The sequence below is a fragment of the Parasteatoda tepidariorum genome, chromosome 9 (assembly GCF_043381705.1).
Source record: "Parasteatoda tepidariorum isolate YZ-2023 chromosome 9, CAS_Ptep_4.0, whole genome shotgun sequence".
Taxonomy (NCBI): domain Eukaryota; kingdom Metazoa; phylum Arthropoda; class Arachnida; order Araneae; family Theridiidae; genus Parasteatoda; species Parasteatoda tepidariorum.
Window position 1 is genome coordinate 55328562 of NC_092212.1, and position 25153 is coordinate 55353714.

At 29.7% G+C, this 25153-nt stretch overlaps 1 protein-coding gene across 1 annotated transcript in view; it reads right to left on the reverse strand.

Moving 5' to 3' along the window:
• The window catches only part of LOC107442454 (endothelin-converting enzyme 2), a 225169-nt gene that overhangs the window by 58463 nt on the left and 141553 nt on the right, over positions 1-25153 (reverse strand). The gene's annotated exons all lie outside the window — the stretch shown is intronic.

A 25153-nucleotide genomic window follows, 5' to 3' on the forward strand; every position in this document is an offset into this window, starting at 1 on the left:
TGATGATGTGCCCTAACTCCTGTAGAAGTTTGCCACAGTATTTACGCTATCCTCTGTTATATATAACGTTTTTAAACTTGTACATTTCGACAAAAAATAGACTGAAAATGCAATTTAAAAAAAATCTGTATCCTTAGAAGCTAAACTACTTTCAGATTTGAAATCCTCACACCCGAATCGGGCAAAATCAAGCATTTGAATGAATGCAACAAAAAATTTGTTTCTCAGTGTAATCTTGGAGAAGGAAAGTAAGCTGTTAAAAGATTTTTGACTGAACAGCATTAGAGTTCAAATTTTTCTAATAGGTATCAAACAGTAATTTAAGGAGAGGGATTAAAGAAATAATGATTGGAATGATAATAAAAATTACTTATGAAGAGGGCAAAAAAAATACAAAATGGAATAGAGAGCTATACTTGTCCAGGCATGCCAACTTTTGATGCTTTTTTAGGAAAATTTCTTCTCTCAGTAGCTAATTTTATTTAAATAACCGATCCAATTTTGGGTTTACGACTACTAATGTTCAACTCTATAGTCTTGTAATTTTGAACCCAGAATCCTGAAGACAAGGGAACTCCTGGATCAAGTATTGGATGAGCCGGGTGCGGAATTCGTATCGACCAGCCATTGCTGGGATTCCTACCTGATTCACCTCATTGAAAGGCGAACGCTCTATCCCCCGAGCCACCACGACTAGTTTATTTTTTGTGCGATTTTTTGTTTTATAAATTTAAAGCCACCACTACAGGAAAATAATTCAAAAGTTCATATGAAATGCCACTTTGGTTTAGCTGTTTCATGTTGAAGCTTTTAAAATGTTGTCAAAATTACCAAAATTCTGAAATCTGAAATTTTGTAACTGTCTACCATTCTATAAAATATTTTGTAAAAAGTTTAGAAGTTTTTAGCCCTTCTTGCCGATCACTTTTTTGCATAATTATTAACCCTATCGTGGTATTTATCGGATCGCAAGACAAAAACTTGTTCAATCCAGTTTAGTAGAAATCACATCCTTTACCCATTGATATATTAGGACCGGAAAGTAATGTCGTTTCGGTGCATTTGATATTTGTCATCAAGATTCTATTTTTAATCAATAATGTATTCACCCTCGCAACAACCTTTCAATGCCGGATCAAAAATGAATCGAAATGGATTGAAAAAAAATGATCAGAGTTTTAAAACTAACGAATATTTAATGCGCCTAAACGAAATTACTTTCCGGTCTACCTAATCGATTTTGGAGACTGATTTTACCTGTTTATAGAACCTTGTTCCGAGTGTAGAGTACTATGTGTAGAAAATCTTGTCTCTAGTGTAGAAAACCTTGTCTCTAGTGTTGAAAATAAACTATGTGTACAAAACATTGTCTCAATTGTAGAGAATTATGTTTAGAGAACCTTGTTCTTAGTGTAGATATGTGGGATAAGATTACATTATTGTCATAGATAAGGTTTTTTTCCTATTCGAAAATAGGAAACAGTTGTTTTGAGCTAAATCTGGGCTGTATGAGTGTAACTTCAAATTTCTCATTTGAGATTTTGCAAAATATAGTTTACTTCTCGTAATTTAATGCGGGACCACTTTTAGACGTCTTGCCATTTTAATGCCTCTGACACATCTTCGATCAGAAACTAGCTATCTGCACAGACAACTAGAGCCATCTGTCTCCACTCTGGGAAATATCGCTATATAATTTTTTTTTCAAAATGTTATGCTCTTAACTTTTGATTTTGGATCTATTCTCGTATAATGATACTTGTAGTCTTTTTTTAATAAAATTCTTGAAAATCAATATTTGGTGTTTAGCCATGTTTGAGTGGTGTGTGGTCTCCAAGCACCTTTTCAATTTCAACCCATTAATGCTTAGTTAGAAATATATAAAACTGATTTTGTACATTAACTGCCATGAAATGACAACCACGAAATTATAGAAAAATCGATCCTAAGGCGTTTTCTTTTGTGAGTGGAAAATAAATCAAATATTTTGATTGCTACTTTTGACAATATATTTGTTTAAAATATGTTTATATATTGCAAGATGAAATATTTTAATCATATATTACATAATTTCATGTTATTACGGTCGTCGAGTAAGAGTTGTATTAGTGGCAGCACTCCTTTTTCAATGTATAAATCTTAGTTTTTAAAATTAAAAAACTTTTCAACTCTGATATGTTAATAATTTAAACATACCTAGTATAAGTTTTTCCGGTTAGAAGAAATTCTTATAAATTTTGACGATGTAACTTCCAAATTTTATTGTTATTTTACCAGCAGTTCGTGAAATATTCCAGAACGACTGCACAAGTTGGCAGCTACACATGTAGTAGAAAGCGTTTTTTGGATGAGTTACCATTAATCTTTATATTTTGGTACCAAATGTAATGGTAGATTGCAGATATACTAATTAATTTTACATATTCTTACGCTCCTAGAATGTTTTAGAGCAGGTGATGTTTGATATAAAAGGCTGGGAAATCATTCATATGAGTTATAATCAAATATGCAAGGCGATAACTACCGAGTGTGGACTCAAGGTGAGTATAAACACCATAAAACGTCATTGGAGTGCAGCTGCATTGTGTGCAGATTCATATATATAAAAAAAAAACCTCATCCAGACAAAGAACATTGGATGATCCAATTAAATTTTGCAAAGGAGCAAGAAGTATGGACAACTAAAGATTGGAAGAAGGTATTTGGAGTCATGAATCTAAATTCAATTTGTTTGGAAGTAACGGGGACGTTTTATTCGTCGCTCAAAAGGCACTAGAATGAGTACTCGATATTAATGACCAACAGTAACACATGGGACCAGGCTATGCTATTAAAAGCTGATAAATCATTTAGCTGAGTTATAATCAAGTAGGCAAGGGCATAGCCACCGACTGTAAACTCAAAGTGAGTAAGCACACCATAAGACGTCGTTTGAATGCAGCTGGATTATGCTCACTGATTCATATTTAAAATAAACCCTGTCATCCGGACTAAGAATTGGATAATCCAATTAAATTTTGCAATGGAGTAAGTAGTATGGAATTATTAAAGACTGGAAAAAGGTACTTTGGAGTCATGAATCCAAATTTAATTAGCTTGAGAGTGATGGATGCTGTTTTATTCGTCGTTCAAAAGGCACTTGAATGGATCCCCGGTACCAATGACCAACAGTAACACATGAAAACGGATCAGTAACGGCCTGAGGAGCTTCGTACTATGCTTATTAAAGCATTTTAGAAGTTCACATGCAATTTTATGCTCGTGGAAGCATGTTTCAGCAGGATAATGATCATAAGTACATCTCAAAAATTGTGACAAGTTGATTTCTAGCTAAGAAGGTCAAAACGTTGAATTTGCCGAGTCAATCACTTAACTTTCATCCCATGGAACACCTTTAATAATTTATTGGTAGAAAAGTCAGGGCACGGAAGCATTTTTCAAAGGCAGAACTCCAGGATCTTCTTTCGGAACGGGCAAACATTCATTCGTTAATTCCACGCCTTGGTTAATGCATATGCTGCAGTCACCAGAGTAAAGGGATATGCAATGAAGTATTAAAAATTAACTATGTTTTCTTACATTATTTCAATAAAACTTTAGAAAAACTTAATCATCTCAAAACTTTTGATTTCAGTTTTCAAAATTCCACATGAAACCTTATGCTTGTAAAAAGACACCACTTGTGTTTGGTGTTTATAAATTAAAAATTTTCAAGTCTTTTACTAGTTCCACCTCATGGAGGAGGATTAAAGGTATAAATTACTAAATTATATCATTTAGAAATTTTGATAATAGAAAAATTAATTAACAAACAGTTTTTAATTAACAAACAGGTTTCCCAAGAGTTTCCATTAATATTTATATAAAAATATAGGAAATATTTCCCCAGTCATTTGCAATTCAGAACAAGAATTCTTTTCTAATGAACAAAATATTATCATTCCCAACGCAAAAAATATTTTAATAGTTTGTTAATAAAAGGGAAGTTAAAAAGGTTTTCTTAAATTTTTCCTAGTTTAATTGATATTTTACTGTTGTTTTGAAAATTCTCTCTTAACAACCGTGCAAGTAGGCTGCAATGCATATAGTAGTTTTCCTTAAGAATTATCATTAATCTTTATAGCGAAACACTTTATCGACCAATTCAGAAAAAGAATGGCTTTTTAATAAACAAATTGTTATCATTAACTAAAGCATTAATTTATTTCAAGCTTGCATATTTTCTGCTTTTCTTAAAACCTAGCTCCTGAAATTTTACTTTTCTCTTTTTAAACGTCAAATCAATTTCACAAGACTTTCAGAAAGTTAGTCTTTCAAACAAAATAAATTATATGATTTTTACGCAAGAAATATTTCTCTTCCATTTATTTCCTTTGCCATTTTTTCGAATAAATCATATCTGTTATTTATTGAAGCTAAAGATAAGACAACATCAATTTTCTCTAATTGTTGCCTTTTTGAAATATCAACTTCGACTTATTAATGGAGTAAGAGACATACATTCTTTTGAAGCGTTTCCCAAAACATAAATTTCTTGTAGTTCCTTTAAAAGAAAAATATTTAGTCTAAGTATTTATAATCTTCATGACTTCTGTTTTTTTAGCCTTTAAACTGGAATGGCGAAATTTTTGCATGAAATAAGAGCAGTTCATCAGATTTTATTCTGAACAAGCTGTCAATCTCTGCATTGCTTGAAGAAAAAATATCTTTCAATCTTCGTAAACAATGTGCATTAAAAACTTGCTATGTTAGCGTTATTATTTATAATCAGTTTAAACTGACACTTAATAAATAACATAATTTTTTCGCTTAGCCGGTGCCTTTATGTTATTAGATCAATCAAAACAAATTTTAGAAGCAGTTATTATTAAAAAGAAAAAAAAAACTTATACGTTGTTAAAAATTTCCGGATTAATTTATGGTATAAATTTGGGTGCATTATCTGTAAAATCTATTTTTATCGTAAAATTTTATACTGAAAATTTTATAGTAATATTTATTTAATTCGAGTGATTCAGTGACTTGAGGTAATTATTACTGTAAAAACTACGGTGTATCCGATTCTATTGTTCCGGAACATGTTCCGGTAAAAATAGAATTTGCGCTTAAAAAAAACTGGCCCCATAATTGCCATTATTTTTTTACTGTAATTTGATCCTAATTATTTCTACAGCGTGGATTGGCATAGTTTTTGCAAAAGTATGTCGCAATTGTAAAGATTTGTCGCAATCATGTTTTTAATTCTTGGAAACTATAATGGTACTTATCCATTTCAGAGAAACTGTAAAAGGCATATTATGCAGTAATTATATAAAATACAAACAGGGTGTCTAGCGCAAGACTGAGTCATTTCAAAATTAAAATATTTGAAACAAAGGGCGATAGAGGAGTTAAACAAAGAGTATGTTTATTTTGAGAACTTCGCTTTTTAATTTCAAAAGTTGGCAACAGGTGGTGGGGCAATCTATCGATGATCAGAGCAACAAATTCTAGCGTTGATACGAGAAAGAAGGTTGTACCCGATAAGGAGGTTTAAACCATGTATTCAATAGAATCACGCCTGTTTTTTGTTCTGAAAAATCACAGATTAGGTTAGTGTCCTACGGCATTTGCTTTCTTTAAAAAAAAAAAAAAAAAAAAAAAAACACTCCTCAGAATATAGCGCCATCTGTTATCACTTTTATTGGTTAAATTCCAAAGTTTCAGTATAAAATTTTTACAGCTTTTATATTAAACAAACCATTCGTTTCCTTCATCTATCCTCATTTGTGTAAGAAATATTTAATTTTGAAATTAGTCAGTCCTCTGCGGTACACTCTGTAAATTAGCTAGATTTATTAATATGTTAGGTTCCCATGATCACACTATTAATAGTATTCAATGACACAAACAATTAAGTATCTCTGGTGTTAATTGTAGTTAATTCTTATATAGTTAATTCGATTATATTATTGTCAAGTCTTATGAGGACATTTTAAAAAGCTGTTATTATAAAAGAATTTCAACATGTTATACTTTTCAAATTCCTACTAGTTTGTGATTCCATGGTTTTGTTCTACCCATGATGCAAGAAATTAATAATTAAATTTCGCAAAATATATTTTGTGAAAATGTTTCTATGCTAAAAATGTCTTGATACCAAGTGTGAATACATAAAAATAAATTTATTCACATTCATTAAAAATCTGTGTAAAATTATAATTTCTAACTGTTTCTCCCAAGAGACGTGAATTCGAAATATTTTAGAGAAATGTTTAAAAAATGCTGCAGCATTTTGCAATTCTGATGATTACCTGGTCTTTTATATGCATATTCAGGGCTCGAAAAACGGCCCGTCCGCCCGTCCTCGGCGGTCAAAAATTTCCCGCGGACAACGAATTTCTCGAATCAGACGTCCGCGCGGACGGCAATTTTCCCGTTAATGTCCGTGGTACACTTTCAATATTTGTTATCTTACAAGAGTCTAGCGCGCCACTTCTAAAATGACCCTCTAATCCAGAAATCCCGTACAGCAACATACTGCGCATGGTGCATTGATGTTTTTTCCGTCTGGGAGTACTGCAGCAGTTGAAAGGGACTTTTCAGCAATGAACTTACAAAAAAAAAATACATTACGTAAGCGTTAAACGCAATCATGAACATCCACCTAAATGGAAAACCCCTTTCAGATTTCGGTGCAGAAACCTCTGTAAATCATAGGCTTGATTGTGGAACTGGCAAACGTCATATTTGATTCATTTAAAAAACGCAGTACCCTCGGATAAATTGACATTATAGATAACTTGACCTTTGTCATTTAAATTATTTTATAAAAGAAATTAATTATTTCATAAAAGAAATACTAGGTTACTATTAGTAACCTAGTATTTCTTTTATTACTGTATAATGTAATTCTAGTAGCTACTAATTCATTGTGTGATTTATATAAATGTTTGTAATAAATAAGAAAAAATAATATTTTTATTTACTTATAAGCGACGGGTTAGTTTCAAAGGAGGACGGGTACATTGTTGGACAAGCTGTCCTCGGGGACGGGTAAAATTTCTGAGTTTTTTCGAGTCCTGTGCATATTGGCTACGTTTGAAGACTCCGTTGATTTCCACAAGTAAAAAAAAAAAATTTCGATACATTATTTAATTTATTAAAAATTCTACAAATAATTGTTTTTTCTTTTTAAATTTTTTTAGTTGATGATGAAAAAGATAAATTTATAGATATTTATGAGTGGACATTTATCATATTTAGATAAAAGCTGAGGCAAAAGTAAATTTTTTAAGGGACGTAAAAAAAAGAGAGAAGAAAGCAAAAAATGCTCATTTAGGAAACTTTTTTTAGCATTATTTCACTGAAGTGTATAAATAAGAAAAGATAAAAGACACTGAACAAAAAGAAAAAAAGAAAAAAAAAAGGAAAAAAAGAAATGGAGTTTGAAGAAAGGAAAGAAGAAAAAAGGGAATCTTTTGCAGATATGATATGGTATTGTTGATCTGAAGTGGACTGTGAATGATACTATTCTTTTACATTTTAAAAAGAAATTAAACATTTTTTTCATGTCATCAGAGGGACTAGTCATAAAAATATTTTTATCAAAATATTTTTCTCAAAAATGCGTTTAAGAGATTGGAAACAATTTTCCCTTCCTATAGTTTAAAATTTAACTGTGAAAAGTGATTAGGTAAATTAATCCACCGACTTTTAAATTTTAGTTAATGTTCCTTCGATTTAGTTTTGCACTGATTCAGAGAACATTGACAAGGTACGGATTGACAGAATACACGAAGATATCCAATTTGATTGCTTTATTCGACTTACAATTCTAATTTAAATTGCTAAAAAATTTAGAATTCAATCAAGAAGGGATTGATTATCTAGTAAAAGACATAAGAATCTTAAATGAAGAAAAAAGAAAACAAACTGGAAATTTATTGCCAACAAAAGATTATTTTACTCCATAATTTACTGAAGAACAATAGTAATAAAGAACAATATGATGAACGATTTACTGATGAACAATTTCAAAGTACATCTTTCAAAGTAAACCTCTCTGGAACGACCACTATCTGTTCCACAGTAAAATGGTCGTTAATGGAGGTTGGTAGTCCTTATGGGTTGACTTCAAAATGTTATCGAAGTTGCACGATTTTTTGCAAGAGATTCTAATTTTACTCAGTCTCATTTTTTTGGGTGTGGAAAGGACATTTGTGTTGGAGTCATGAAAACCAGATCGATGAATAAACTTAAGCGTCAATAAAAATAATATATTGACTTTTTTCTTTCTTTTGTCGTATGCCTGTTTCGGCAGTGGGGGTGCGATTGTTCCTGTTTTTCAGTGGCGCCATCTATGGCCAGGAATTCTACTTCTGCCACGCCATTCACATAACCATAAACCGTTTATAGGGCGAGTCACATTCACACACAAAATTGAAAGGACATAGAACACACACAGAGAGAAAGAAACATCCATGCCTTGCCCGGGATTCGAACCCAAGACCTTCCTGATGCAAGGACAGTTCCCTACCCCCTACACAGGCCGTTCGGTACCTACTGATATAATTATGTGTAAAAACATATTTATCACATATGAAAGATAGAAATATTTAAAATCAATAAACAATTATGTGTTTTGTTTAAGTTGTTATTTAATTTTCTATCATAAAAATTAATCAGCTTTAAGCGTGTTTGTTTAAAATGGCTAGCTTTTTTCTTTAAAGTAATTTTTTTTACTAATTCAACTTTCAATTCTAAAAGTAAATCCTTGATAGCATTGTCTTTAGTGCACTCTGTCTACCACATGAAGGTGTAAATTTCTTTAAGAGACCGTCAAAAAACGAGCTCTAAATAAGACCCTCATACAAATATTTTAAATACATTTTAATCTACTTATTTATTTTGTTAACATTTTCTGTTTTGATATTATTTCGTGTTTACATAATTAACCATTTCCGCCTTTAGTGCGGAGGTTTGTCCGGTCGCTGGAAGAGGTTTTGATGGTCTCTCCAAAAGGTTTTCTTCAACACAAAGTATACGGAAAAATTACGTGCCTCCCATAAATGGTAGTAAATAGAGAAGGTCGTTACATAGAGGTGGCCTTTCTTGGAAATAATTTAATAATAATAGTTCAAAATAATTTATTATTTTTGTCGTGATACCGTTATTGCATCATATAATAAAATTTAGTCAGTTAATAAAGGGTTAAAGGAATTTCGTGAGGTGGCTAGCTTTGAACCAACCACGAGGAAGAAATAAAAAACTATCTGTAATTTTGTAATTCCACAGAAATTTCAAAGCTTTGGAGAGATTGCTGTTGCAGGTACAGTACGAAAAAAATAAACAGACCACAATCAATAACTTTTGTTCTAGTGATCGAATCTTCACGTTCTATGGCTTAATCATTTATCAGTCGAATAGTTTCTGAGAGAGTCGTAGAGGCTGAGGGATAGAGAGTTCGCCTTCCAAAATAAGGTGAAACTGGTTCGATTCCTAGCGATGGCTGGTCTATACGAATTACGCACCCAGCTCACACCGACCACAGTTCTGACGTAAAATATCCTTAGTTGGTAGACGGATTATGGGTTAGATTTCCTTTGCCGTCAGACTAACAGTTTGAATTTTTTGTAGTTTTCCTCTCTATGTAGAGCAAATGCGGATTAGTTCCGTCAAAAAATCCTCCACGAAGGCAAATTTTTTCCAATACTCGATTCAGGAGTTCCCTTGTTTTCTGGATTGGGATTAAAATGATAAGGATACGGAGTTGAACATAAGTAGTCGTAAACGAAAAAATTGGGTTGGCTGTTCAACGACGGTTATAAAAAAGTATAGTATCTGAGAAATCGAATGTTAAAAAAAACACACTTGTAGAATTCGTTTTCTTGGGAACTATTCGACGGATTTTGCTTAAATTTTGTATTTTACCATGTAAAATCACATTATTTTAAATTATATAGAAATTGCATGCCTTGCAGTTCAAACTTTTGCCACTATTATTTAATAAAGCAATAAAAAAACAATAAATATTTACTAAAAGTTTTTTTTTTGCATGAAATGATCATTATATAAATAAATTTTTTAATCGTGTCGAAATAATTTTTCAATTCACCAACTAAATGCTCGAGATATGGTGAAATACGCAAAAAAATAAAAATTAACATTTAGGGTCAGAACTTTAAGGCGCTTTCCTAACCAAACTATTGAGTTCTTATTTCCCAGCGAGCGGGTACGATTTCAATTCATTTAGATCATCAGATAAATGATTTCAGTTCATTTAATATGCTATTTCCCAATTTTATATTTGTCCACAGCCCCTTTTATACACTTTATTTTATTCCACATTTGTATTTGTGATTCAATTATTTTATTTTGCTCTCTTTTTGACAGAGCATATCTCGAATGGGTTACTTTTTGAAACATTTTAGTTGGTGATAATCTCAATCTCCTCCCTCCAGCATCTATAAAGAAAAAACAAGGCGAATGTAGCACCATTCAAGCGTTTTTACGAAGACCATTAAGAACTATTACTTTTATGAAATACGTTAAAGAGGGAACAGTTGAAGTTAAAAGTTGGGAAACTTTTTCGAGTGTCTCATTTTCTTTTTTTTTTTTTACCACAGGAGAAAAATGAATATTTGGCGATAAAAGATAACGACATAGTTGTCTTGTTTTGCTAAGCTTGAAAGCGCTGATCCCACTTTAATTGAAAAGGAAAACAGAATTTAAAAACACTTATTTAAGAACTCTTTAAAATAATGAAAAAAAAACGCCTTTGTTTGATTTTTATTTATTATATTTTGGCTGTTTTATTCAGTTATAAAAGCTGAAGTTGTATTTTAAGTATTTTATTTTGCACAGTTAAAAATTATTTGATTAACTTTAGTTTAAAAGAAAGCGATCATCTGTATACAAGCTAAATGTACTATACCTGAACTATTAGCAATGTTAAAAATCTAGGCAAGTTAATTCCATAATTGAAACCAAACATGCACATTTGTGTCTTAGAATATCCCATTTTTAAATTTTTTTTTACTTCTCTGAAAATTATCTTATTAATTTCAGTTTTAAAAAAAAGAATCTGAAACGATTATCAGCCAAGGTTTCCAACTATTACCATGCTTTAGCAAGATGTTTTATAGAGTGGCAGATAATTAAAAACTAAGACTTTCAAAATCTTTGGCTATTTTGCCAGGAAATTAAAAGTCTCACCACAAGAGGGAAGCAATTTTAAAAAATGTAGAAAAAAATTCCTAAACTGATACAAGAAGAAATATTTTTAAAAACGTAGAAAGTTGGAAGCTTTGTTATCAGCATACAAGCATTCGTCTAAATGTATCTATTCTCATCAATTGACAATGGGAAAAAATTTAGGCGAATTGATGCAGTAACTAGAAGCATACAATTATATTTGTTATAGGAAATCTCATTTTCAATCTTAAATTTTTTTCACACCTCTAAAAATAATCATTAATTTTAGTAAAAAAGTAAAATCTGAAGAGATAAACAGTATATAAACATTCATCTAAAATTCTAAATGTACCCCACCTCACTAAAAAGCAACGTGAAAAAATTTAGGCAAATTGATGCTGTATTTAAAAGCAGATGAGCGTATTTAATTCATAGAATATTCTATTTTCAATTTTTTAAGCTTTTAAATATTATTTGTTCAATTTTAATTTAAAAGAAAAAAAATGAAATCTGAAAGGATCATTCATTATCAGACAGCATTCTAACATTCCTCTTAATGAACCCCATTTCTTTAACTAGCAATGTGGATAAGTTTAGACAAATGATGAGGCAACAGCAATTGACATTTGTCTATGCAGATGGACAGAACAGATTTGGAATCAATCATTAAAATTAAAGGATGCAACTAAAAGCCTGAAACAGATAGGAAAAATCTAGAAATCATTAGGATGGATCGTCAAAACAAAAATCAAGCCAGTGTTTAGTTTATTCAAATTAACACATTATATATACACATTTAATTCTCAAAACAATGGAATGCGTCTGTTTCGCGAGTCTGAACTTTTGGAGCCTGCTTCAAATTTCTTCAACTTATGAGAGGTTAATCGTTTAACGGTCGTAAATCATTTAACGGTTGACGTCATTATTCTTTATTTAATGATAATTTTTATCCATCAATATTTTAAATATTTCTTTCAGAAAATTAAACTGCAATAAAAAAAATTAAATTCTTAAGAGAATAATAAAATAATGATTTTAATAAACTTAGGGAATATTCCTACTGAATGTGGTTTGATGGCTTACTTTAAATGCACCAATCAAATTCTCAATTTAGAAATGTGTATTTTATATGAATTTTTATTTTGATAAAAAAGTAACAAAAAATATTGTTTGTGCAGCGTTTTAACAATATTTATTATTCAAATCGAAAGTTTGTTTTCAAAACATTTGAATTCTACAACAAAAGAGAAGAGAAGTAGTGAATATCTCCTCACTTCTCTTAAGATGAAAACCGATTAAACGTTTAAGTTCGTTTTTAAATGGCAACCACAGAACAGTTTGGAGCGGGCTCCAAAAGCTCCGAGTTGGAAAACTTGCCCGATCTCATTTATTGACAATGCGTGTTTTTATGTTTTGGATTGAGCTGAATAAGTTAAATTGCAGAAAGTGTCTCTACCGTTTTGAAACTCTTATGACATTATATAATCAAGGTATTAAAATCAAATAAGGCTTTAATTTCCACGTAACATAGAAAATTGAAAATAAAACGAAAATCCTAGATGAAAAGTAGGAAGGCAGAGGAATGATTAGCAAAATGCTTAAAAAATTATGAGAAAAAATTATGCTTAAAAAATGATTAGCAAGATGCTTATTGGCAAAAAGGTCACACGTGAAAAAATAAGTAAATCCATATCTAGATCTATCCAAATTTTATACAGAAATGCATTATATCTCATATATTAACAATGTGTATAAGTTTAGACGAGGCAGTATGTTCGTCAGCAATCGACATTTGTCTTAATTACAGAGAGTTGAGTTGAGTTTTTTTCCATACTACAATTTCAGCTGAAATATTTTTATATTCAGATCTTAGGTATGAATATTTTTTTCATTATGATACCGCAACACACGCTTCTAAAATTCAAAAATAAAAAATAAAATGTATAAATTACAAAATATTTCATTGAATAGTAATGAAAAAAATAATAAGCGTTGTAAAGTCGGTTCCAATGCATTGAAATTTTTGTATTATCTCTACACTAAATTATTGAATATTTTCAAAAAAGGGTACCGAATTGCTTATAAATACATAATAAAATGTAACTAGTTCAAAATACTATATTAAATAGTAATAAAAAATATATAAAAGTTGTAAAGTCGGTTCCAATTCATTGAAATATTTGTACCAGATATTTCAATGAATTGGAACCGACGCACTTTACGCAAAACGACGCACTTACGACACTTTACGCAAAATTACTGAATATTTACAAAGCGGGATAGAAAATTATTTTAGAATTAGTTTTTATCTGATTGAAGATAGAAGGTATTCAGTGTTTTTTATATTATATAGCTCTTTCAAAATAAATTATTAACTTATCTATCGAAATATTTAAACATACTATTCTTAATTCGAAGCACCTTGAGGTTTCTAATGAATCCCAATTATGTATAAAGACGGACGGGCTTGTAGTCACGTTTTTTTTTGTCGCAAATGCGACCTACAAGAAAAGTTTTCTGTGCTTGGATACCTGAACCGATTGCATAAAAATTGATGATTGAATTATCCTTTAAAAGTGAAAATTAGATAAAAAGAAAAATTGTTTAAAACTATTGAACTACACTCAAGATTTGTGTACATTTGACAATATGGGAACAGAGCTCAATAATTTTGTTTAGGATCTTTGTCAAACTTTTCTTTTTTAAACTGATTGAATTAGTGTGAGCCATTATTAGAGCCATACAGGGGAAAACATTTATACAATACCATGAAAGTAATTTACCTTGCTTACTTATAAATTGAATTATTTTGTTCTTTGACAAAACTTAAAAATGCTTATGCTTCTTGAAATATTTATTTAATTTAATTTATTAGCATGAGGTGGTTTCCGAAAACATGAGGAAATTCAATTTCATTTCCGAACAAAGTAAAGATTTCAAGCTGTAGATTTCTATAGACTATTAAACGACAGGTTGGTGACAAGTCATTCCAGCAATTTTGGGAAAGTTGGTAAAGAAAGCCGAAGAAAAAGAGAAACGTGAATATAGACAATTTTATTTGGCGAATTGTATGAAGGAAACGAATAAAAAAAAACTAACTTGATTAAAAAGCTTTCTATCGTAGTGAACCAAAGAATTTAAATGGATCGAATTTGGAATTCTCGCCAAAAGAAATAAAAAGTGATTTCCTCCATGAAGGTTTCCCACCAGCCGCCAACTTGTCATACCTGAATAATACCAGTAATGATTCCCAAGTTTTCTAAATAAACTTTAGATTAATACCACTTTTATTAATACCAATTTAATTAAACTTTGGATTAATTCCGATTTCACATATATTAGTAAAAACGGCGAAAGAGTTCTTAGTACAGTTTAAAAAAATTTCTAAGGTCTGAGGTTGAGATTTAACGACATACGATATGGTTAATTATCTTAAGCTGTCTCTTTACTTTTATTAAACTACTTTCGTTCTTATTGCAACTCGTTTGTTTCTTGTTTTCTTCCGTCATTTTATGTATCGACAAAGAGAAAGACTATTGTTTATTGGACCGAAACCATAGTAAGTACATTTTTGCTTTATTGTATGTGTTTTATTCAAGTTATTTACATATGCATAATACATAGCAGGGCTCCCAGTTTTCCGCTAAAATAGTTTACAAAATTTATATAAAATGTTTGCCAATTTCCTTTTCGTATTAATAATATTATCTTATAACGTTCCTAGCCATCACAATAATCCGTTTGCTGGTTTATAGATATCTAAGATCTGCTGGATTGAAAGCCTTTAAACTTAAGTGGTAGCGAAATCAGATAAATATTTATTTGCTTTAATGAGTTGTTTACTACCCCTAGAAGCTCTGACTCAGTACATCCTATCTTCATTTGAAAAAAAAGTGGTAGTTTAATCAGTCTATTATTAGAATTTTTATTTTGTAAAATTAAGACATTTGTGTACTTTACAAAATATATTATTAATAAAAACATATTATTAATATATACATATAAAATCATGTGTTTTATTTTAAATTAAATGTAGTAGCCAAAAAAAAAATTCAATTTGTTATAATGCAAAGTCTATAATTTTTATTTACTTATATATATATAAAATTAGTTTTTTTTGTCAGAACAAAATGTTGATTACAACTCCGCGTGGTAGGGAATTATCGATAATCAAATAACTTTGATACCATTTTTTAACTTTTGAGCTAACGAGATTTTATCTTCAATATTTTATAACCGTTGTTGAACAGTCGATGCAATTTTTAGGTTTTACGACTACTAATGTTCAACTGCGTAGCCTTGTAATTTTGAACCCAATCCAGAAGACAAGGGAATTCCTGGATCAGTACCCACGAAGGTATTGATTTCTCATAGGAACTTGGAGGATTTCGTGACATATTTAATACACAAGGACTCTTCCGCCGGCTGGATTCGAACTCCAGTTCTCTCGAACAGGAGTCCAACTCCCATCTAATCAGGCTATCCCGGGCCCGAGATAATGAAAGTGTTATATCAAAGGATTAAGATAATTAGTAGCATTAGTTTGTGTGATTTGAATATAATACTCATGGCTGCAGACCAGCAGCAATCGCACTATTATCTTTCAATGACTCATAGGTCAACGCGACATCAATCAAGTCCAACTTGCACAATGCCAGGAATTATGTAGTTGGCTTCTTGAATGTGTGATATATATCTTCACCTTGATTCAAACTAATTGGATTGTATTACAATGCATGCATCAATACAGATACTATGTTTACAATACAATTGTTTGTTGATACTATGTTTACAATGTGTCTATATTTTGAGCATATATCTCATTTATTTGACAATTTGATTTCTAACTCACAGGATTTAAAAAACATTGAAATAATTATTTTTTATGTATGCATTTAAACTGACGAGTTCATAAAATTAGATCTGTTACAGTAGCAAAACTCCGTACTAATGAGCTAATATTACGCACTACAATTTGAAAATTATGCACTAACAATTTAAATTGAAATTTTTTCTAACTGAACTGATTACTATCTTAGTTTTAAATCTGCTTAAATGGTAAGATAAACAAAACTACACAGTAAAGAATTCCGGATCAATTTACGGTAAAAAGTAATGCATCCTGAGTGCATCATCCGCAAAATAAATTTTTATCGTAAAATTTTAACAGTAATATTTATTTAATTGTAGGGTATCAATGGTTTTATAGTAAATTTTTTTGCTCCATGAAATTTTACAGTAAAAAAACCATAGATCCTATGGTGAAAAATACGGACACATTGCGTGCCGGTATTTTTTACAGTCATTTGCATTTAATTCAGTACATTTTCTACCACCGTCAACTTGTTAACTTGCTGTGGTTGCAATAGTTAAGAGAAAGATAAGATTTAAAAAGCTTGGGCACACTGTAAGAACTTAGAACAGTTAATATAAAATAAAAACAAGTAAGTTTTTGCAAAATTTTGTTTTCACTTCGTTTTTTTAACAATATAACTCATTCATTATTACCATAAATATAAAGGATTAAGAAGTTACGTATTCAATATTATTTTAATTATTTGGCGAAAAAAAGTTTAAAATCGAAGCTTTTGCTATTACAAGTTTCTTTCAGATTTTCTAAAATATAGCTAACCAAGTTTTTTTAAGTTCAGTTGAATTATATTTTTTGAAAAATGAATGTAAAAGTTATCTGTAATGTTGCAATATGATTTGTATAATAAACTGTATTCATAATTTATTTAGGGGATATATTTTTATTTAGTATAAAAAATAGGCTTTACATGAATTTTTCGCCAACAAATTAGAAGGAAGGTTGAAAGAAGAAGGATAGGTTAGATGTGTGTGAATTTCTATTTTAATTTTTCTTTTTTTCTATGTGCCAATTGAATATCTAAAGGGAAATTTTTTTCTCGTTAAAATAATTTTCCCCAACAATTGCAGAAAAAAAAACTACTTTAAATTGTTTTATTTTAAGAAGATTAAATTAGTAGCTCTAATTAAACTAAATTAAATTAGTAGCTCCAGTTTAGTACTCACTAATTTAGTATTCACTAATTAACTGTTTTCGTAAAACAACAACAATCACCCTAAAAATATGCACCTTCTGTAGACAGACATGAAGTAAAGTACGCTTTTAGTATCTAAGATAAAAGTTCTTCTAAGCAACGTATCTTGAAAAACACTTTGTGTAAAGTAAAATTTTTTTTAAAAATTTAACTTAATTGCTAAAGCTGTTAAAAGCTGTTTTCTATACTTTGCTTTATTTCTTTAGTTTTGATTCATTGAGTTTTTCAATCCTTTCAATGCCATATTACTCTGAAATTGATCACATTACATTTCGAATCTATAAAAACACAACACAACTTTGAAGTTCAATGTTTTAATTTTAGATTTTATAAAATTAAACTGAACTGTTGTAGTACGCATTTTTTAAGCTTGCTCAAATTTTGTGAAAGATAAAAGTGAAATATACATACGTTAGCGAATTCAATCTCAAACTCCAACATGGAATCAATATCTTTTTTTACTCTTCCCTCTTGGGCTTTTAGCAGTCGTACTGTCTCTGCAATCAGGTTTTTGTAGGATGAAACGTATCTTACGTAGTCTGGATCTGTTTGATTTAGGTAGTACTGAGTATTAAGGATAGGTGAACCTGAATAAACCTGTAATATCAAAAGAAAAGGGATTATTTGAAGAACAATAATCTAAAGGACAAGAATTTCGAATGATTAATATGCAAGTGTTAGAAATTTTTTGAAAGCAGAATTTGGTATATTTAATAATTAAAAGAACCTAATAAAACAGATTCAGGAAAAGTTTATATTATTATTAACAAAAGTATAAATTAAAAACTCATGGTTTACAAAAATTTCCTTTCTTAAATAATAATTTTTTTCCGTTTAAGTTACTAAATAGAAGGTAAAAATAATAACTATGATGAGTATCTCTGAATAAATACTCATCATAGGAAAGAGAAATTTAGCTGTTCTATTTCATTGCAGTGAGTGTTAATTATGGTTTTTTAAACAAAAATGTCTGAAGATAGTCGAATAAAAGAAATATAAAGTAGGAACGAAATCTTTTTAAGAAAATTTATTATTTCAATTTAAATGAGTTTTTATATTAAAGTTTATAATATAAATAATTCTAATTACAACCTAAATTATCCTTTTCAACTATCTTTTCTAAGTATTCATTGCTTAAGACGTTAAGGTGATGCAAAGAGCAATTACGTTGGTACTTAATTCTGATGCATTAAGTTTAATATCTTGAAATGAGTAGATAAATATATGTTTGCTAATAATTTTAATATATTACTCGTTAAAAAGATAACAGTAAAAGAAAATATGTTGTAAACAGAATACCACGATATGTTTCTGAAATGAAATAGTGTAATGAATAATTTTGACACATGAAGAAAAGTTGCTATTTTTTTAAGTGAAAATGTTTGAAATTGCCTAAAATAGTTTGATCTTTCTATATACCGTTGAAGTCACGATGAAAATTAGTAATATTTTAACAATAAATTAATCATAACAATAAATTAATATTAGGAGGGAAAACAAATGCAATTTAAATTGTAGAATTTTCTATCTGAATTGTCCAATTTAAATTACTCCACTATTTAACACATTTAATCGGTTTTTTACCAAGTAAGAAGAAAGAAAACTGACATTATATGAGCAATTCTACAAATAAACGCCAATAAGGCGGCCAAAAAAAGATAAATTATTTTTTTTTTGGGGGGGGGGGCACGCTATTTCTACATGAGTTTTCTTCTTTTTTTCACCCTAAAAAAGAAGAAAAAATCGTGAACATGAAATTTTTTCTTTGTGACATACTTTAAATGACAAAATACCAATTTCAAATTTTTCCCGATTTTTTCAATTTACGAAGTTCGATTAAATTTTTTTATTTTTGTTTTTCATACTAAAATATAATCTTATAGTATGATATCTCCATAAATTTATAATATTTTAGAGAGACATTATAATAATATTATATTTACGTAAAAATCGTTTTATCTGAATAAATGGCTCAGATAAAAGCTTCAATTTGAAAACGAAATTTTTATTATATTATAAATAATATTATTATAATGTCTCTATAACATGTGTTTATATAGATTTAATACTACAAAATTATTTTTTAGTATAAAAAGCAAAAATAAAAAAATGTAATCAAAGTTTGTAAATTGAAAAAATCGGGAAAAATTTAAAATCGGTATTTTGTCATTTAAAATATGTCACAAAGAAAAAATTTCATGTTCACAATTTTGTCTTGCTTTTTTAGGGTGTAAAAAAGAAGAAAATTCATGTAGAAATAGCGTGCCCCCCCCCCAATTTTTTTTTTTAAAATTTTCTTTGATCGCCTAATTGGCGTTTATTTATAAAATTGCTCATATATATTTCCAAAGCTCGGAAAGTGAAATAGAAAAACTTAATATTGAGGGAGAAAACGAATGAAATTTATATTATACAGTTTTCTTATTGAATAATTTTAAAAAGTGAAATTACAGCATTATTGAATATTTTGTAACGTTTTACCGTTCTAATTATAGTTCGAAATAAGGAAAATTAATAAAAAATTTATTTAAAGCCCGCCAAAAAAAAGCATAATATTCAGGGAAAATAAATAAAGTTTTAATTTTCTTACTGAATTGACCATATTGAAATTACTTCTTCATTTAACATTTTGCTGTTTCTTTAACCATTGAAAAAATGAAGAAAATTAATATATTTATTTAAAGCACGACAAATGAAACAATAAAGCTTAATATTGATTACGAAAATAATAGAATTTTAATTGTACGATTTCCTTACTGAATTGTCCGGTTGAAATTACTTAACATTGTGCCTAAATAATAAGGTAAATTAGCATATTTAGTTGGATGCCTTTCTATCTTCGATGTTGACCTTACAATGTTTAATGCAAATACTGAAGTCATTAAAATTCGATTTAATTCAATCAATATCGACAATGCTCTAAATAGAATATTTCCCAAATTTACTGGATTTAATTTAATATAATATCTTTTTTAAGAAATTTTCCTTTTACCTTAACCCAGTTAGGTTGGGATTAAAAACCCTCGGAGTTCTTAATACATAATTGAAAAACAAATTCACATTTCATTGCATGGGTAATAAAAATAAAAATTGTTTTAACATTTGATTTTTTTTAGTAACCAATCGCCATATTAACCGTAAATGACTTTAATAGTATCCAAGATGATAACAATTTCCTTACCTTTCTACCTAAAAACAATCTAAAACTGAAAGCTTCTACTTGCTATTGTTATTAATTTTCAAAATAAAGCAAAGGGTGTGAAAATGTAAAATGCAACATAAAAAAGAGTGATTTCTCACTTGAATGATTACAAAAATGATTGAATTGAGTGATATTTAAAGGAATAAATGAAACGTATCACGTTTTCCAGCAAAAAGCAAATTGCCCCACATTTATGTTACTTATTTTTTATAGGAAAGTTTAACGCATTTGAAGTAAAAAATCTCTTATCATATGATCAATTTTTTTCCCGATTGGGTTCGGGATACATATGTATGCATCATAAAATGTCCTTTAATGCCTATNAAAAGCCCCAGCTTATGTATTCTGGTACAGTCACAGTTCAGAAGAGTAGTGGAAATACTGCAGTCAGTAGGCTAAAGATCAGGGACGCACAACCGGAACCGACGAATTCAGGAAACTACACTTGCTCTCCTTCGAATGTGGGTGCAGTCAGTTCCATTGTATATGTGGTCAAAGGTGAGAAACCTTACCCTTAATACTCTAACTGTAGTCCATGCCTAAAAACGGAATCTATAGCAAACATTGAAAGAAAATTGCGATGTCCCCTCGTATATTCAGAAATGTGGTTTTTCTGTGTTTGTTTTTTAGATTGTAGTGTAAGATTAAGTTTCTGGGGTCTCTGTCAGAAAATCTTGACACATTCACAGGTGTTCGAATAGGAGATTCTCCCTCCTGTCTACTTTTTAATATTGCACTTGAGAGAGTTATTCGTGATTCAGGCATCAATACCAGTGGTCACATTTTTACTAGATCAGTACAACTACTTGCATATGCTGATGATGTTGATATAATTGTTCGTTCCCTGCCTGCCCTGAAAGAGGCATTTCTTGCCATTATCCCCTGCAAGGCAAATGGGCATGGTCATAAATGTAGAGAAAACAAAATATATGTTATTCTCAAGAAACTGAGTCCCAGACCCCTATCTTGAAATAAGTTCTTGTAGATTTGAAGCAGTGAGGAGTTTTACTTACTTAGAATCAATTATTACCATTGACAACAGAATTACTCCTGAAATAAAAAACCGACTCTATCTGGCGAATAGGGCTATCTATGGGCTGAGAAGACATATTAAATCTAGGTTTCTTTCTAGAAAAACAAAGTTCTTAATCTACAAAACTCTGGTCTGGCCAGTCTTGACATACGCTTCTGAAGCTTGGACAATGGCAAAACTGGTGGAAAATTTTATCGCAATATTTGAGAGAAGGATTTTGCGGGGTATACTTGGTGGTGTAAATGAAAACAATAGCTGGCAAAGGAGATTTAACTTTGAGCTGTACAAGATTTGTAAGCAACCTGATATTATTAAATACATAAAAATAAATAGAATGAATTGGATCGTCCACGTGATTCGAATGAGTGACGACAACACAATAAAAACGATATTGCTTTTTAGACCCACTGGAAAAAGAAAGCGGGGAAGGCCGGGGTTGAGATGGGCTGACTCAGTGGAGTCTGATTTTCTCGCAATTAATGAAAAGAATTGGAGATCAAAGATAAATCGGAAGTCATCATGGAGATATCTTCAGAGGAAGGCATTGTCTCACATTAGGCTGTCACATTAGGCTGCCAACTATGATGATGATCATCATCAGATAAATCAGATAAATATTTATTTGCTTTGATGAGTTGTTTGCTACCCCTGGAAGCTCTGACTCAGTACACCTTATTCTCATTTGAAAAAAAGTGGTAGTTTAATCATTCTATTATTAGCATTTATTTCACAAAATTAAGACATTCGTGTATTTCATAAAATATATTATTAATAAAAATATATTATTAATGTATACATATAAAATCATGCTCTTTATTTTAAATTAAATACAGTAGCTAAAAAAGAAATCAGTTTGTAATAACGCAAAGTTCTACAATTTTTATTTATTTATTTATACATAAAATTAGTTTTTTTTTTGTCAGAACAAAATGTTGATTACAAGCCCGCTCGGTAAGGAATTATTGATAATAAAATAATTTTGATACCATTTTTTAACTTTTGAGATAACGAGATTATTAAATCAAAGGATTGAGATAATTAGTAGCATTAGTTCGTGTGATTTGAATATAATACTCATGGCAGCCGACCGGCAACAATCGCACTATTATCTTTCAGTGACTTGTAGGTCAACGCGACGTCAATCAGGTCCAACTTGCACAATGCTAGGAATTATGTAGTTGGCTTCTTGAATGTGTAATATATATCTTCGCCTTGATTCAAACTAATCGGATTGTATTACAATGCATACATCAATAGAGATACTATGTTTACAATACAATTGTTTGTTGATATTATGTTTACAATGTGTCTATATTTTGGGCATATATCTCATTTATTTGATAATTTGATTTCTAACTCACAGGATTTAAAAAATATTGAAATAATTCTTTTTTATGCATGCATTTAAACTGAAGAGTTTATAAAATTAGATCTGTTACAGTTGCAAAATATCATGTCACTCCGTACTAATGAGCTAATACTACACACTAACAATTTGAAAATTATGCACTAACAATTTAAATTGAAATTTTTTCTAACTAAACTGATTACTATCTTAGTTTTAAATCTGCTTAAATGGTAAGACAAACAAAAACTACACAGTAAATAATTCCGGATCAATTTACGGTAAAAAGTACTGGCATCCTGGGTGCATCATCCGTAAAATGAATTTTTATCGTAAAATTTTAACAGTAATATTTATTTAATTATAAGGAATCAATGGTTTTATAGTAAATACTTCTGTAAAAAGTACAGTATATAAATTTTTTTGTTCCATGAAATTTTATAGTAAAAAGGGATCTATGGGGAAAAATACGGGCACATTGCGTGCCGGTACTTTTTACCGTAATTTGCATTTAATTCAGTACATTTTCTACTGCCGTCAACTAGTCAACTTTCTGTGGTTGCAATAGTTAAGAGAAAGATAAGATTTAAAAAGATTGGGCACCCTGTAAGCACTTAGAACAGTTAATAAAAACAAATAAGTGGTTTCAAAATTTTGTTTTCACTTCGTTTTTTTAACAATATAACTCATTCATTATTACCGTAAATATAAATGATAAAGAAATTATGTAGGGTAAACTAACCTGTGAAGGAACATTTAAGCTTCGCTTGCCTTTTAAAAAATCATATTAATTTCAAAATTCGTAATTTTAGTTAAATGACAGTGTCAACATATTTGTTACTAATTGCAAATTATGTAAAAAAATTGTAGAGAACTTACATAATACTGTTTTAAAGTTTTGGAGGTTCAAATAACAAGTAGTAAGAAGACCAAGTGAAGGAACAGCTCTTACCAGTGAATGAACACCCAGTAAAGGAACACTTAATTTTGGTTATTTTTTAATGCTCTTTATGAATTTATAAGCCACACAAATATTTAAAAACAAGCCTATTCTTTGATGCGGAACATCACTGAAGGTACTAGAAAATTAAAGTTTATCTTTTATTTTCATTAACTTAGAAAATAAAAACAGTAAAGGAACACTTGTTCCTTCACTGGTTTTTCATCGTTTGGTGATCGAGTGAATAAACACCCCCATATCTCAGTACTTTATTATGCAATGATGCTTAAAAAAATAAAACCTAACTTCAATAACTATATTTTGAATTCTCTTTTTCACAGTGAGAAAAATAAAACAATTACATGCAATTAACTCCACTTCAAAAATATAAATACAAACACTCACCTTATATATATCACTTTTCAAAGAAACAAGGTGTTGCAGAGATAATAACAAATTCAAAAATTTTTCCAGAGAAGTCTATTTGACCAGGTAATCCAAAACAGTGCTAGATGACTTCCTACTGTTTGGCAGTAAGCTATTGTTTGTTACCAATCAATCTAAAGAAAAACTTTCAAATTCTTATTTTTAATCAATATATATGAAATGTTCCTTCACTGGNAAAGTTATCTGTAATGTTGCAATATGATTTGTATAATAAACTGTATTCATAATTTATTTAGGGGATATATTTTTATTTAGTATAAAAAATAGGCTTTACATGAATTTTTCGCCAACAAATTAGAAGGAAGGTTGAAAGAAGAAGGATAGGTTAGATGTGTGTGAATTTCTATTTTAATTTTTCTTTTTTTCTATGTGCCAATTGAATATCTAAAGGGAAATTTTTTTCTCGTTAAAATAATTTTCCCCAACAATTGCAGAAAAAAAAACTACTTTAAATTGTTTTATTTTAAGAAGATTAAATTAGTAGCTCTAATTAAACTAAATTAAATTAGTAGCTCCAGTTTAGTACTCACTAATTTAGTATTCACTAATTAACTGTTTTCGTAAAACAACAACAATCACCCTAAAAATATGCACCTTCTGTAGACAGACATGAAGTAAAGTACGCTTTTAGTATCTAAGATAAAAGTTCTTCTAAGCAACGTATCTTGAAAAACACTTTGTGTAAAGTAAAATTTTTTTTAAAAATTTAACTTAATTGCTAAAGCTGTTAAAAGCTGTTTTCTATACTTTGCTTTATTTCTTTAGTTTTGATTCATTGAGTTTTTCAATCCTTTCAATGCCATATTACTCTGAAATTGATCACATTACATTTCGAATCTATAAAAACACAACACAACTTTGAAGTTCAATGTTTTAATTTTAGATTTTATAAAATTAAACTGAACTGTTGTAGTACGCATTTTTTAAGCTTGCTCAAATTTTGTGA